At 37.7% G+C, this 15,732-nt stretch overlaps 1 pseudogene across 1 annotated transcript; it reads left to right on the top strand.

Moving 5' to 3' along the window:
• Positions 1-1,016: 1,016 nt before the first annotated feature.
• LOC112620954 lies at positions 1,017-2,763 on the top strand (annotated as a pseudogene). The gene has a single exon (XR_003118629.1). The product of XR_003118629.1 is annotated as an elongation factor 1-alpha 1 pseudogene (transcript).
• The last annotated feature ends 12,969 nt before the right edge of the window (positions 2,764-15,732 follow it).

Below are 15,732 nucleotides of genomic sequence, written 5' to 3'. Positions count from 1 at the left end.
ATGGCTAATTTTTGTATTTTTAGTAGAGATGGGGTTTCACCATGTTAGTCAGGCTGGTCTCGAACTCCTGACTTCAGGTGACCCACCCGTCTTGGCCTCTCAAAATGCTGGGATTACAGGTGTGAGGCACTGCACCGGCCCACTAACTCTTTATCTCCCCCTTGATCATGACCATGGAACCACATCTCTAGGAAGGAACCAAAAGAGAAAAGCCACAGAACCGATTAAAATCCACTTTAGTATTAGAGGAGATGTTTCCATAAACATTGATTTACTAAAAGAAAGTATAGAAATTTTTAGAGTACTTCAAGTTAAAAATCCTAGTTAAAAAAAATTAGGGAATTTAAAAGAATTAAGAGTAAAAATTAGAATTCAAAAATTAGAAGATGAGATTAGGAAAGATGGATTGAGATCCTAAAAAATGAGCGAGGCAGTGCATAGCAGATTCAATACTACAGAAAATATAATAATTGAAGTTAAGCACTAAAAGTATTAAGAGTTAAAACATTTTTTCAAAATATTTTTTGAAATAGAAGGTATATGTAATGTAAACATATTAATAGTGGTCCAAAATTCTGTATTATACCAATAAGTATTGAAATTTAGAAACTGGAAAACATTCTCAATTTCTAATGTTACACAGAAAGGATATAATACAAAAGATTAAATTATTCTCCATATAAGGGGAAGGAGTTTTCGCCCTTGCCACTTACCCTGAATAACGAGCACTAAATCAGAGAAATATAGTCTCAACTTTTTAAAAAATTAATGATATGCAGTAAAATACACAAAGTTTATTTAATTTTCTTTTATTGAGAAGTAAGAAAGAACAAAAATATATTATGGGTAAAATAAAAGGAAATCAGGTATAAATTTCCTTTTAAGCACTGCTTTCACTGCAGCCATAAATTTTGGCATGTTGTGTTTTTGTTTTAATTAATCTCAAAATATTTTGGAATTTCCCTTGAGATTTTTTTTGACCCATTGTGATTTGACAATATGTTATTGCAGCTTTTTTTTCGCAACGGGTTTGCTGCCAGAACACAGATGTCATGAAAACTACCCCTAAAAGCCAAAATGGGAAAGGAAAAGACTCATATCAACATTGTCATCATTGGACATGTAGATTCAGGCAAGTCCACCACTACTGACCATTTGATCTACAAATGCGGTGGCATCAACAACAGAACCATTGAAAAATTTGAGAAGGAGGCTGCTGAGATGGGAAAGGGCTCCTTCAAGTATGCCTGGGTCTTGGATAAACTGAAAGCTGAGCGTGAACATGGTATCAGCATTGATATCTCCTTGTGGAAATTTGAGACCAGCAAGTACTATGTGACTATCATTGGTGCCCCAGGACACAGAGACTTCATCAAAAACATGATTACAGGGACATCTCAGGCTGACTGTGCTGTCCTGATTGTTGCTGCTAGTGTTGGTGAATTTGAAGCTAGTATCTCCAAGAGTGGGCAGACCCGAGAGCATGCCCTTCTGGCTTACACACTGGGTGTGAAACAACTAATTGTTGGTGTTAACAAAACGGATTCTACTGAGCCACCCCACAGCCAGAAGAGATATGAGGAAATTGTTAAGGAAGTCAGCACTTACATTAAGAAAATTGGCTACAACCCCGACACAGTAGGATTTGTGCCAATTTCTGGTTGGAACGGTGACAACATGCTGGACCCAATGCTAACACGCCTGAGTTCAAGGGATGGAAGGTCACCCGTAAGGATAGCAATGCCAGTGGAACCACGCTGCTTGAGGCTCTGGACTGCATCCTACCACCAACTCGTCCAACTGACAAGCCCTTTTGCCTGCCTCTCCAGGATGTCTACAAAATTGGTGGTATTGGTACTCTTCCTGTTGGCCGAGTGGAGACTGGTGCTCTCAAACCCGGTACGGTGGTCACCTTTGCTCCAGTCAACATTACAACTGAAGCAAAATCTGTCGAAATGCACCATGAAGCTTTGAGTGAAGCTCTTCCTGGGGTCAGTGTGGGCTTCAATGTCAAGAATGTGTCTGTCAAGAATGTTCATCGTGGCAATGTGGCTGGTGACAGCAAAAAACCCCACCAATGGAAGCAGCTGACTTCACTGCTCAGGTGATTATCCTGAACCATCCAGGCCAAATAAGTGCTGGCTATGCCCCTGTATTGGATTGCCACACAGCTCACATTGCATGCAAGTTTGCTGAGCTGAAGGAAAAGATTGATTGCCATCTGGTAAAAAGCTGGAAGATGGCCCTAAATTCTTGAAGTCTGGTGATGCTGCCATTGTTGATAAGGTTCCTGGGAAGCCCACGTGTGTTGAGAACTTCTCAGACTATCCACCTTTGGGTCACTTTGCTGTTCGTGATATGAGACAGACAGTTGCGGTGGGTGTCATCAAAGCAGTGGACAAGAAGGCTGCTGGAGCTGGCAAGGTCACTAAGTCTGCCCAGAAGGCTCAGAAGCCTAAATGAATATTATCCCTAAAACCTTCCACCCCACTCTTAATCAGTGGTGGAAGAAAGATCTCAGAACTGTTTGTTTCAATTGGCCATTTAAGTTTAGTAGTAAAAGACTGGTTAATGATAACAATGCATCGTAAAATCTTCAGAAGGAAAGGAGAATGTTTTGTGGACCACTTTGGTTTTCTTTTTTGCGTGTGGCAGTTGTAAGTTATTAGTTTTTAAAATCAGTACTTTTTAATGGAAACAACTTGACCAAAAATTTGTCACAGAATTTTGAGACCCATTAAAAAACTTTAATGAGGAAAAAAATATACATATGCTATTGCATTTCCACTCATATGTAAATTTCTCAAATTTCCTTCCATTATTTATTTTTTAACTTAATTCCATTGTGGTTGGAAAACATGCTTCCTGTGATTCAAGTCCGTTTAAATTTACTTAGACGTGTTTCATGGCGGAGCATATGATCTATCCTGGAGAATATTTCATGAGCATGTAAGAAGAATGTGTATTCTCTTGTTCTGTGGTATATTCTGCATATGCCTATCAGGTTGATAGTGTTGTTTCGAGTCTCCTGGATCATCTGACTAGTATTCTATCCATTATTGAAAGTGGGGTGCTGAAAATGCACTATTATTGTTGAATTGTTTGTTTTTCCCTTCATTCCTGTCAGTTTTGCTTCATGCACCTGAGTATTCAGTTTTCAGGGGTATGTATGTTTATAATGATTGTATCTTCTGATGGATTGACATGTTTAGCACATAAATGACCTTCTTTGTCTCTAGTGAGAACGTTTGTCTTGAAATTTATTGGTAAAGTCACTCTAGCTTTCTTTTGGCTGTTGCTAATATGGCTCATCTTTTTCCATTCTTTTATTTTTAACCTACTCGTGTCTTTAAAGTATTTTTCTTTTAGATAGCATATATTAAGAGCCTTTTAAAAATCTATACTGCTGGCCGGGCATGGTGGCTCATGCCCGTAATCCCAGCACTTTGGGAGGCTAAGGTGGGTGGATCACGAGGTCAGGAGATCAAGACCATCCTGGCTAACACAGTGAAACCCCATCTTTACTAAAAATACAAAAAATTAGCCAGGCATGGTGGTGGGCGCCTGTAGTCCCAACTACTTGGGAGGCTGAGGCAGGAGAATGGCGTGAACCTGAAAGGCAGAGCTTGCAGTGAGCCGAGATGGTGCCACTGCACTCCAGCCTGGGCGACAGAGCTAGATTCCATCTCAAAAAATAAAAATTAAAAAAAAAATACTGCAAATTTCTTTATTTTGTTTAGAATGTTTAATTTATTAACACTGAGTGATATTACTGATAAGGTAGAATTTAATTTTGCCATTTGGTCTTTGTTTTTTATATTCCATGTCTTTTTTGTTCCTTTATTCCTTGATTCTTACCTTCCTTTGTGCTAAATATTTTCTAATGTACATTTTAAATTTCCTTGTTGCTTCTTTTATTGTAGTTTTTGAGTTATTTTCTTTGTGGTCACTTTTGGAATTATAATTAGACTCAATATAATTTGGTTAGTAACTTAAGTTAATAATAATTACAAGGGTATTCAGAAAGTTTGCTTCAATATATGTCTGTCTCATCTCTTGTGCTTTGTGCTATTATTCTCATGAATGACGTCTTAATAAAGTCTTCAACACAGTTTTATAATACTGCCTTATGCTTTTGTCTTTTAAAAAAGGAGAAGAGTTATAAACAAAAATATGCTTATGCTGTCTTTCATAATAACTGTGTACTTATCGTTAACAGTGCTCATAATTTTTATGTGTGTATTTGAACTATTTTTCAGACTTCTTTCATTTTAGCTTAAAGGCTACTATTTTTTTTTTTTTTTTGAGACGGAGTCTCGCTCTGTCGCCCAGGCTGGAGTGCAGTGGCCGGATCTCAGCTCACTGCAAGCTCCGCCTCCCGGGTTTACGCCATTCTCCTGCCTCAGCCTCCCGAGTAGCTGGGACTACAGGCGCCCGCCACCTCGCCCGGCTATTTTTTTGTATTTTTTAGTAGAGACGGGGTTTCACCGTGTTAGCCAGGATGGTCTCGATCTCCTGACCTTGCGATCCGCCCGTCTCGGCCTCCCAAAGTGCTGGGATTACATAAAGGCTACTATTTAGTATGTGATAGTAACACATTCTCTCATTTTTTTGTTTATCTGGAAATGGCTTAATGTCTTCATTTTTAAAAGACAGTTTATCTGGATGTAGAATTCCTAGTTGATAGTCTTTTTATTACAACACTTGGAAGATGTCATCCATTGTCTTCTGAACTCCATGGCTTCTATGAGAATTGGCTGTCTGATTGAAATCCTTTGTCCATGGCTGTTCTCTCCTCTCTTGCTGCTTTCAAGATTCTTTCTGGGTCTTCGGTCAATTTTGTCAGTATGACTATGGTATGAATAGGCATAGGTCTCTCTGAGTTTATTTTACTTGTAGCTTGTTAAGCTCCTTGAATATGTAGATTAATATTTTTCATAAAATTTGGGAAGATTTCAACCATTATTTCTTCAAGTGTTTATCCTTTCTCTTTTCTTTTTCTGGAACCTTCATTATTCATATGTTTGTATGCTTGCTGGTGTCCTGCGCGCCTCTTAGGATCTGTTTATTTTTCTTCATTCTTTTTCTTTCTGCTCCTCAGTCTGGAAAACCTCATTGGACTTTTCTTCAAGTTTGCTGTTTCTTCTTCTGCCTGCTCTGTTTTGCTGTTGAACCTCTATAGTGAATTTTATATTTGAGATATTGCACTTTTTAGCTACAGAATTTCTATTTAGTTCCATGTTATAATTTCGGTCTCTTTGTTGATGTAAAGTAATGCCTCTATTTGGTGAGGCATTACTTTCGTATTTTACCTTATTTCTTTAAGTATGATTTCTTTTAGTTATTTGGAAATATTTATAATAGCTTACTTTAAGTCTTTGTACACTAAGTCTTAATTGTAGGTGCCCTTGGGGATATTTTCTGTTTGTAATATTTTTCCACGTAGTTAGAATACTTCCCTGTTTTTTTTGCATGTCTCATATATGTTATGAAGACTGGGAATTTTGGATGTGACAGCAATTTAACAATTGTGTTATAACAACTTAAAGATTGTGTCTCCGATTTTTCCACTCCTTCGTGGTTGGTTTTTTGTAGCTGCTTTTAGTTTAGTTGTTTAGTTTAGTTGTTTTTCTTGTTGCTACCTATTTGTTTAGTGACTTTCCTGGACTAATTTCATAGACTCTATATTTCTTGCAGTGTGGGACCACTGAGTTTTTCACTATCTTTTATTTTTAAATTTCTTAAAAAAAAATAAGACTAGCTTTCTAGGAGTCACACTGGGGTTAATATGATTTAGTGCTCGGTCGATGATTGGTCCTATTTCCTTAAATGCTTTGCCTATGTTTTTTCTAAACTTTGCCAAGGGGGTCTGTGTGCAAAGGCCTTCAGACTTCAGGCATTTTCCAAGACAGCATTAGCTGTCACTTCCTGTTGTTATAGAGCCTCAAGGTCAGCCAGAGGTGGTGCCTTTTCCTTTCCCAGGATTTCCCCGGTCATACACGTAGCCTAGATAACTAAGAATATGTTGCACTTGTCAAAGTTTCCAGTGGTCATCTGGTTTCCAAGATTTGTTTTAAGATTCCCAGCCAGGCTTTTGTTTGCCCCAATTTAAGTCATGGCCTTAGGCAGTTGACACGTCTCCAGTAGCTACCCTTATTTCAGTAATATCCTGTGAGCGGGTCCCTCACCTCTGCTGAACTGAGCTCCAGGTCAAATCAAATACCCATCGCACTTGAAACACATAGATTATCAAGGGAGCTGCAAATTCAGACAAAATACTAATTGTGATCTTGGAATAGTACTTTTCAAGAAGCTCCAAAGAGGTCAGAGCCGTCCTTAGTCTGCAATGCCTCTAGGTTTTGGCTACCTCACTACTGTTCTGGAGAGGGAGAGAAATGAGAAAAACCTCAAGTTAAAATGTCACAGACACTGTTGTCTCACTGAGGGCCAGTGGCTTCTCTTTGATGAACGATTTTCATTATGTTCTGAAGCTTATTTAATGGCCAGCATTCTGAAATGGTTAATTTTATTTCTTTGGCTGTTAGTTTGTTTTGTTCATGAAATACACATTCATCGAGTCTTCACTCCTCTGTTCTGGAAGTCCATCACAAGATGCATTACTTTATAATTGGAAACATATGGTAATTGCAAAAGGGACTATTAATAAATCAAAGGAAGTTATTTCTCTGTCTACTTTGCTGTGTTGATATTCATTGTCATAAAAACTACCAGAGCCCATAATTTACCAAGAGCATTAAATTGATTATCAGGACATGGGGCGACACAGGTGTAGTCTTCTTGGGTTATTTCTGTCTTAAAGCTGTTTGTGTGTATATTCATTAATTTTATTAGCATTCATTGACAAGTGTGGAGTCTCCAAATGAGATAAAAAAATACAGTCCTTGCCTTCAAAGGACATAAACAAAAGGCAGGAGAATTAGAAAATTCTTGACTAATGCAACTTTTAATGCAAATTGGACCCCTGGGGTTATGTTGTAAGATTGGAAACATTTAATTCACTGTAACTAAAAATATATATTTTTAAACATTAAAAACAAAAGCATCCACAATTTCAGCACCCACATAACTATACATGACAATAGCATGCATGTGTTTAGATAATATGAACTGTACAAGTTTTAAACTTGTCCCTAAACCAGAGTCTTTTTCCCCAAAATTAAGTGTTATTTAGAATTTGTGGAATAGTTCAGGTTAGTGTAAATGTAAATATCAGTATATATCTTAATTCTATTTATGTATGTCTCTTTTTCTCTATCTATCAAGAGAAAAACACAAGAGAAAAGAAACTTGAATCTGTCCCATCCTCATATTCTTGGTGAAGGGACAGAACGCTCCGGCTAGAAAGTATAAATAATGTCAAAGGTTAGGAAAGTTATTAAGCAGCCCCCCAACTTACTCACATGATTGAGGATAGAACATGTTTAATTTTGTTCTCAACAAAAAGAAAAATGATCTCCATTAAAGTCACAGCAGCTCGATGACAGTCTGGCTGCTTCAGAAGCTGGTGAGTCCTCTTCTGTCCAGGAACAGGGTAATGTCTGTGCTCAGAGCAGCAGTTCTCAGATGTTTTGGTCTCAGAATTCCTTTATATTCTTAAAAATGATTGAAAACCTCAAAGAGCTTGTATTTAGGTGAATTATATCTTTGGATATTTACCATCACAAAAATTAAAACCTGATTTTAAAATTATTAATAAAAGTAACAATACATTTAGTAGCACATACTGTGAAATAATAATAAATATATATTTGATCTCTGTTCCCAGTTTCTGGCATTTAGCTCCTAAAACTCTTGTAATTTCCTGGGTGATATAATCTTTTTTTCTACTGAGGTGACTCTTGGTGGGCTCCTGGATGGGGTCTGGTAACCAGAAAGACCAACACATGATTAGAAGCTTGGAATTTTCAGCCATATCCCCCAACCTCTGGGAAGGGGAAAGGGGCCGAAGATTGAGTTAATAATTGGGTGTTTTATTTTGTCTATATGATGAAGCTTCCATAAAAATCCCTGAACGATGGGGTTCAGGGAGCTTCCAGGTTGATGAAAACACCCATGTGCGGGGAAGCTGGTGCACCCCAACTCCATGGGGACAGAAGCTCCTGTGCCCAGGAGCCTTCTGGACCATGCTCTGTGCATGTCTTTGTCTGGCTAGTCATCTATGTCCTTTATCGTAGCCTTCATAATAAACCAGTAAACATAAGGAAAGTGTTTCCCTGAGTTTTGTGAGTTATCCTGGAAAATTACCAAACCTGAGGAGGAGGCTGTGGGAACCCCGATCTACAGCTGGTGGGTCGGAAGTACATGGTCTCAACCTGGGGCTTATGACTGGCATCTGGGGTGAGGGGCAGTCTTATGGGATCGGGCTCTTGACCTATGGAGTCAGCGCTCACTCAGGGTCAGAGCTGAATTGAATTGTATGACACGCAGCTTGTGAACCAACTCACGTCATCTCTTTGCAACTCCGCAGTCAGTGACATCATGTTGGTAGCTTACGGTTGGCCGCTGTGGAGGATATAGCTACATGTGGGATTTGGCAAATGTTGCAGACCACCCTTTCCACCCCTACTGTATTGTTCCTTAAGAGTAGTTGGCATCAGCTTATGAGTATTATTTTCAGAGCTTTATTTTGTCAATAATGCTATGACAATTTCCAAGGTGCTGAAGTAGATGATGCTTTGCTTTGCAGTGATTTAAATATATCTGGTTATGATGTATTTCTTATCTCTCTTATGCTTTCAACATTTTCATACTCTTTATTATGGATATATCAAAATTACCTAATAAATAATAAATTACAGTCTAGTACTATGATATAGTCTCTAACAAACAGTGAATGTGCAAACCCTGGAAAACATGAGCAAATATTATTGGGTAGTATTTAATACCTAGGTCAGCTACCAAAGTTAACAGTGCTATATAGAATTATGTGTAAAATTGTGAAGTTAAAGAATTATTTCGTTTTTAAAACTTATTTCTTATAACATCACTTGCAGGGTTTCTATAAAATACACGATGCATATAAATGTATTTATACTTATTTCAGAATGACTTACTGTTAGCAGCAGGCAGGGCTGTGAACACACTAATGGTGTAGCAACAACTACGAGAAACACAGGCTAATTAGATTACAGAAGTTTCTGTCCTGTGCTCCCCTTAACCTTCGATTCCTCATGTCCACATTTCCTGCTCCTGCTTTTGACTGGCCATTGGTGGATCTTTTTCACCCACCACCGTCTCTGTGATGATTGTTGAGCTTTAATTTACTTAGAAGAATGAACAAACTTTTCTCAATTTTTCAAATTATTTTTCTTGAGATTCTGGATTTGAAACAATTTCCCAAAAAACGCGGGGAATAAATTTTTACATGGAAAGGTTATCCCTGTTTACCTTCCTCTCTGTAGCTTGACTCTTTGAGATATGGTTCATCTTGTTTTATTTCCTACTGCAGCACATCAGATTATGCTCTATTTTATTTTATTCTATTTATATAAATATATATGGCATAAATTTTTAAAGGCTTGGACATTGTAAATATATAAAAGCATATACTTTATAAATAAATAAGCTTGGCTCCATTCTTTTTCACTTTTTATTTATACAACTTAGAGAACTTTACTTGGTTTCTTGAGGTGCAGTTTTCTTAACTAAAATGGGCAAGCATTCGTGGTAGGGATACATTGATATAGTATGATTTCCGTAATTTAGCACAATGCATAAAGGCACAATGCATGCTTTTTCCCTAAAAATGTTTAATTGATTGACATTCTAGAAATATGCATGCCACTATTTTCCACTGGCATTTCTAAACCTCTTCTAGTCAGTGTTATTTAATACATGTTAATAATGTAGAAATATTGAAGTGGAGATGTACAAAAAATAAGAAAACAAAGCAACACAAAGAAAACCCTCAACAACATTTTGTCTTAGCTTTTCTTTCCAAAAAATAGACATAAAAATAAAGTTAAATCAAAACAAAACACAAAATAAAATTCTTACAAAAAGAATAAACAGGAAGAGTACCAGATTCTAGCAGTGAATCTGACAGAAAGGCTCAGTGAAGTCTCATGGAGGAAGCTTAGGATATTGCTTCTTTCCCTGTGGTTTCTGAACCCAACTAAATGGCCACATTTCCAGCTGGTGACCTTTTATTCTATTTCTATAATTATGTAATTGTCTGTGACACAAATAATTTACTGTGCGTGGAGAATCATTGTGCAGTGGGTTATATTTTTTACTGTAAGTGAGCACAAAACTTTGACCACAGATGACTGTGTTTACTCTTCCTAATGGCTCTACACAAGAAAGAATAATGGCAGACATCCCTAGAAGAAATCCCAGGGAATTGGGAGAATATAAATGGGCTCCCCATAGTCTACACTCAAGCTATTTTTTAATGAAAAATATCATATATATATATACACACACACACACACACACACACATTTGGAGAAGATGTATATTTACTCTTATGTATATTTACTCTTTCCATATTTACTCTCTATATATTTACTCTTTTCCATATGAAGAAGAGTAAAGTTAATATCCTTCCTAGACCTATTATTTTGCTTCAGCAATTGTTAATTTATGGCCCATCTTCTTACCCACTTACCTATCCCTGAATTATTTTGAAGCATCTCAGGAATCCCAGATATCATTTTACTCATGGATATTTCTTAATGTATCTTTAAAAATTAACTCATATATAAAGACATAAATAGATAGATATAGATATATTTATTTTGGTTGGTATTTTGTCTTCATAAACTTTCAGGGTCACTTCTCTGTTCCTCTCCCTCCCCGTTCTTCATCTCTTTTCCTCATCCCCCATCCCCTTTTCCTCCTCTTCCTCCTTCCTTTTCTTCTTATGTTTTTCCTTAGTTTATTTGATAAAGAAACTACATTGTCCTATAGAATTCGCCGCACTGGATTTTGCTGACTGGGTCTCCTTGCTGTAATTTAATATGCTCCTTTTGTTTCCTATATCTCCTGTCTGATGGCCAAATAGAGACTTTATCAGATGCGAATTCAATTTTGTGGGAAGAATCTTGCAACATGGTCTCATGAGCATACAGAAGGAGGCACAAAATATCTGTAGTGTTTGTGAGAAGTGAGCTCTCCTGAAGAACATTGCATACTTTTTTTTTTTTTTTTTTTTTTTTTAAGACAGAGTCTCTGTCACCCAAGCCAGAGTGCAATGGCGCGATCTTGGCTCACTGCAACCTCCGCCTCCTGGGTTCATGTGATTCTCCTGCCTCAGCCTCCTGAGTAGCTGGGATTACAGGTGTGCTACCATGCCCAGCTAATTTTTGTATTTTTAGTAGACACTGAATTTCACGCTGTTGGTCAGGCCTGATCTTGTGATCCACCCTCCTCGTCCCCTGGAAGTGTTGGGATTACAGGCATGAGCCACTGTGCCCAGCCTATTGCATAAATCTTTTATATCAGTAGAGATTGCAAAATGTATTTTCTTTCTATTATTCTGATTTAGCTAAATATTCTGAAGATAATCTTATCTATATAAGTTTTATTATCCTGAGTTATGTTCCTTTAAAATAAAGCAACATGAATGGTTGATTTTCCCCCTTTGTATCCTAATTTTCTTTTTTTTTTTTTAATATCTTCATTAGCTTTTTTTTTTAAAATTTATTTATTATTATTATACTGTAAGTTGTAGGGTACATGTGCATAACGTGCAGGTTTGTTACATATGTATACTTGTGCCTTGTTGGTGTGCTGCACCCATCAACTCGTCATTTACATCAGGTATAACTCCCAATGCAATCCCTCCCCCCTCCCCCCTCCCCATGATAGGCCCCGGTGTGTGATGTTCCCCTTCCTGAGTCCAAGTGATCTCATTGTTCAGTTCCCACCTATGAGTGAGAACATGCGGTGTTTGGTTTTCTGTTCTTGTGATAGTTTGCTAAGAATGATGGATTCCAGCTGCATCCATGTCCCTACAAAGGACACAAACTCATCCTTTTTTATGGCTGCATAGTATTCCATGGTGTATATATGCCACATTTTCTTAATCCAATCTGTCACTGATGGACATTTGGGTTGATTCCAAGTCTTTGCTATTGTGAACAGTGCTGCAATAAACATACGTGTGCATGTGTCTTTATAGCAGCATAATTTATAATCCTTTGGGTATATACCCAGTAATGGGATGGCTGGGTCATATGGTACATCTAGTTCTAGATCCTTGAGGAATCGCCATACTGTTTTCCATAATGGTTGAACTAGTTTACAATCCCACCAACAGTGTAAAAGTGTTCCTATTTCTCCACATCCTCTCCAGCACCTGTTGTTTCCTGACTTTTTAATGATCGCCATTCTAACTGGTGTGAGATGGTATCTCATTGTGGTTTTGATTTGCATTTCTCTGATGGCCAGTGATGATGAGCATTTTTTCATGTGTCTGTTGGCTGTATGAATGTCTTCTTTTGAGAAATGTCTGTTCATATCCTTTGCCCACTTTTTGATGGGGTTGTTTGTTTTTTTCTTGTAAATTTGTTTGAGTTCTTTGTAGGTTCTGGATATTAGCCCTTTGTCAGATGAGTAGATTGCAAAAATTTTCTCCCATTCTGTAGGTTGCCTGTTCACTCTGATGGTAGTTTCTTTTGCTGTGCAGAAGCTCTTTAGTTTAATGAGATCCCATTTGTCAATTTTGGCTTTTGCTGCCATTGCTTTTGGTGTTTTAGACATGAAGTCTTTGCCCATGCCTATGTCCTGAATGGTACTACCTAGGTTTTCCTCTAGGGTTTTTATGGTATTAGGTCTAACATTTAAGTCTCTAATCCATCTTGAATTAATTTTCGTATAAGGAGTAAGGAAAGGATCCAGTTTCAGCTTTCTACTTATGGCTAGCCAATTTTCCCAGCACCATTTATTAAATAGGGAATCCTTTCCCCATTTCTTGTTTCTCTCAGGTTTGTCAAAGATCAGATGGCTGTAGATGTGTGGTATTATTTCTGAGGACTCTGTTCTGTTCCATTGGTCTATATCTCTGTTTTGGTACCAGTACCATGCTGTTTTGGTTACTGTAGCCTTGTAGTATAGTTTGAAGTCAGGTAGCGTGATGCCTCCAGCTTTGTTCTTTTGACTTAGGATTGTCTTGGAGATGCGGGCTCTTTTTTGGTTCCATATGAACTTTAAAGCAGTTTTTTCCAATTCTGTGAAGAAACTCATTGGTAGCTTGATGGGGATGGCATTGAATCTATAAATTACCTTGGGCAGTATGGCCATTTTCACGATATTGATTCTTCCTATCCATGAGCATGGTATGTTCTTCCATTTGTTTGTGTCCTCTTTTATTTCACTGAGCAGTGGTTTGTAGTTCTCCTTGAAGAGGTCCTTTACATCCCTTGTAAGTTGGATTCCTAGGTATTTTATTCTCTTTGAAGCAATTGTGAATGGAAGTTCATTCCTGATTTGGCTCTCTGTTTGTCTGTTACTGGTGTATAAGAATGCTTGTGATTTTTGCACATTAATTTTGTATCCTGAGACTTTGCTGAAGTTGCTTATCAGCTTAAGGAGATTTTGGGCTGAGACAATGGGGTTTTCTAAATATACAATCATGTCATCTGCAAACAGGGACAATTTGACTTCTTCTTTTCCTAACTGAATACCCTTGATTTCTTTCTCTTGCCTGATTGCCCTAGCCAGAACTTCCAACACTATGTTGAATAGGAGTGGTGAGAGAGGGCATCCCTGTCTTGTGCCAGTTTTCAAAGGGAATTTTTCCAGTTTTTGCCCATTCAGTATGATATTGGCTGTGGGTTTGTCATAAATAGCTCTTATTATTTTGAGGTACGTTCCATCAATACCGAATTTATTGAGCATTTTTAGCATGAAGGGCTGTTGAATTTTGTCAAAAGCCTTTTCTGCATCTATTGAGATAATCATGTGGTTCTTGTCTTTGGTTCTGTTTATATGCTGGATTATGTTTATTGATTTGCGAATGTTGAACCAGCCTTGCATCCCAGGGATGAAGCCCACTTGATCATGGTGGATAAGCTTTTTGATGTGTTGCTGAATCCGGTTTGCCAGTATTTTATTGAGGATTTTTGCATCGATGTTCATCAGGGATATTGGTCTAAAATTCTCTTTTTTTGTTGTATCTCTGCCAGGCTTTGGTATCAGGATGATGTTGGCCTCATAAAATGAGTTAGGGAGGATTCCCTCTTTTTCTATTGATTGGAATAGTTTCAGAAGGAATGGTACCAACTCCTCCTTGTACTGGTAGAATTCAGCTGTGAATCCATCTGGTCCTGGACTTTTTTTGGTTGGTAGGCTATTAATTGTTGCCTCAATTTCAGAGCCTGCTATTGGTCTATTCAGGGATTCAACTTCTTCCTGGTTTAGTCTTGGAAGAGTGTAAGTGTCCAGGAAATTATCCATTTCTTCTAGATTTTCCAGTTGATTTGCGTAGAGGTGTTTATAGTATTCTCTGATGGTAGTTTGTATTTCTGTGGGGTCGGTGGTGATATCCCCTTTATCATTTTTAATTGCATCGATTTGATTCTTCTCTCTTTTCTTCTTTATTAGTCTTGCTAGTGGTCTGTCAATTTTGTTGATCTTTTCAAAAAACCAACTCCTGGATTCATTGATTTTTTGGAGGGTTTTTTGTGTCTGTATCTCCTTCAGTTCTGCTCTGATCTTAGTTATTTCTTGCCTTCTGCTAGCTTTCGAATGTGTTTGCTCTTGCTTCTCTAGTTCTTTTAATTGCGATGTTAGAATGTCAATTTTAGATCTTTCCTGCTTTCTCTTGTGGGCATTTAGTGCTATAAATTTCCCTCTACACACTGCTTTAAATGTGTCCCAGAGATTCTGGTATGTTGTATCTTTGTTCTCATTGGTTTCAAAGAACATCTTTATTTCTGCCTTCATTTCGTTATGTACCCAGTAGTCATTCAGGAGCAGGTTGTTCAGTTTCCATGTAGTTGAGTGGTTTGGATTGAGTTTCTTAGTCCTGAGTTCTAGTTGGTTGCACTGTGGTCTGAGAGACAGTTTGTTATAATTTCTGTTCTTGTACATTTGCTGAGGAGTGCTTTACTTCCAATTACGTGGTCAATTTTGGAGTAAGTACGATGTGGTGCTGAGAAGAATGTATATTCTGTTGATTTGGGGTGGAGAGTCCTATAGATGTCTATTAGGTCTGCTTGCTGCAGAGATGAGTTCAATTCCTGGATATCCTTGTTAACTTTCTGTCTCATTGATCTGTCTAATGTTGACAGTGGAGTGTTGAAGTCTCCCATTATTATTGTATGGGAGTCTAAGTCTCTTTGTAAGTCTCTAAGGACTTGCTTTATGAATCTGGGTGCTCGTATATTGGGTGCATATATATTTAGGATAGTTAGCTCTTCCTGTTGAATTGATCCCTTTACCATTATGTAATGGCCTTCTTTGTCTCTTTTGATCTTTGATGGTTTAAAGTCTGTTTTATCAGAGACTAGTATTGCAACCCCCGCTTTTTTTTGTTCTCCATTTGCTTGGTAAATCTTCCTCCATCCCTTTATTTTGAGCCTATGTATGTCTCTGCATGTGAGATGGGTCTCCTGAATACAGCAGACTGATGGGTCTTGACTCTTTATCCAGTTTGCCAGTCTGTGTCTTTTAATTGGAGCATTTAGTCCATTTACATTTAAGGTTAAGATTGTTATGTGTGAACTTGATCCTGCCATTATGATATTAACTGGTTATTTTGCTCGT

Source organism: Theropithecus gelada, chromosome 3, assembly GCF_003255815.1.
Source record: "Theropithecus gelada isolate Dixy chromosome 3, Tgel_1.0, whole genome shotgun sequence".
In the NCBI taxonomy this organism is placed as follows: Eukaryota; Metazoa; Chordata; class Mammalia; order Primates; family Cercopithecidae; genus Theropithecus; species Theropithecus gelada.
The sequence above is the reverse complement of the archived record's forward strand: the minus strand, read 5'-3'. Positions and strand labels throughout refer to the sequence as shown.